Source organism: Cystoisospora suis, assembly GCF_002600585.1.
Source record: "Cystoisospora suis strain Wien I chromosome Unknown contig_1932, whole genome shotgun sequence".
NCBI lineage: Eukaryota > Apicomplexa > Conoidasida > Eucoccidiorida > Sarcocystidae > Cystoisospora > Cystoisospora suis.
In genome coordinates this window covers 3819-4469 of record NW_027154732.1, presented here as the reverse complement: position 1 = coordinate 4469, position 651 = coordinate 3819, and the positions used below count along the sequence as shown (strand labels likewise).

General features: G+C 44.9%; 1 protein-coding gene across 1 annotated transcript in view; it reads left to right on the top strand.

Annotated features, from left to right (window-relative positions):
* The window catches only part of CSUI_004187 (bro1-like domain protein), a gene marked incomplete at its 3' end in the record, with an annotated part of 4608 nt that overhangs the window by 514 nt on the left and 3443 nt on the right, over nt 1–651 (top strand). The window lies entirely within an intron of this gene.

Genomic DNA, 651 nt, shown 5'->3' with positions numbered 1-651 from the left:
TCTACATACATACACCTGTACATCCAGGCCTCATCGCTTGTTAGCTCCCGTAGTGGACTCGAGGCGTCTCTTAGACAAGATGTTCTCTCGCTCTGATCCTCCTCCATAAACCGGTGCGTATGTGTGTGTGTCTCTGTCGTAGAGCTTTAGTTTAGATCTGTCTATCTATCTCTCTTGATCAAAGAGATTCGGGCTGCGAACCTACCTGATAGCCTGCGACCACTCGTGCCTCGATCTGCTACTATCTCAACAATGAAAGAGAATTAGAAAAAACGACGAGGTCTAGAGAATTGAAGAGAGACATAAATGTCTTCAGGAGAGATAAGAGGAACTATAGGAGAGCTTGACCTGCTATGTATCTCTCTATATGCCTTCCTAGGGTAAAGAGCGTATGATAGATATGTTGTGCTTTCGTTTGCTGAACTGCCCCCTTCCTTCATCCCTTCATTTCTCTTCTTCGTCTTCTATCTTAGGTGAAGATTTCTTGTTTCTGCTTCAACTTACTCGATCCTATTCTCAGACCATCTACCACCTTCAAGGCGTGAAGACGAAGTCCCTACATATCGGTGCCCATGAATTCCCTGCAAAACGCAATCCCTTTGACACAGAAACGTTCTTATGGTTCACGCATCAGGTGTATAGACACCTCAT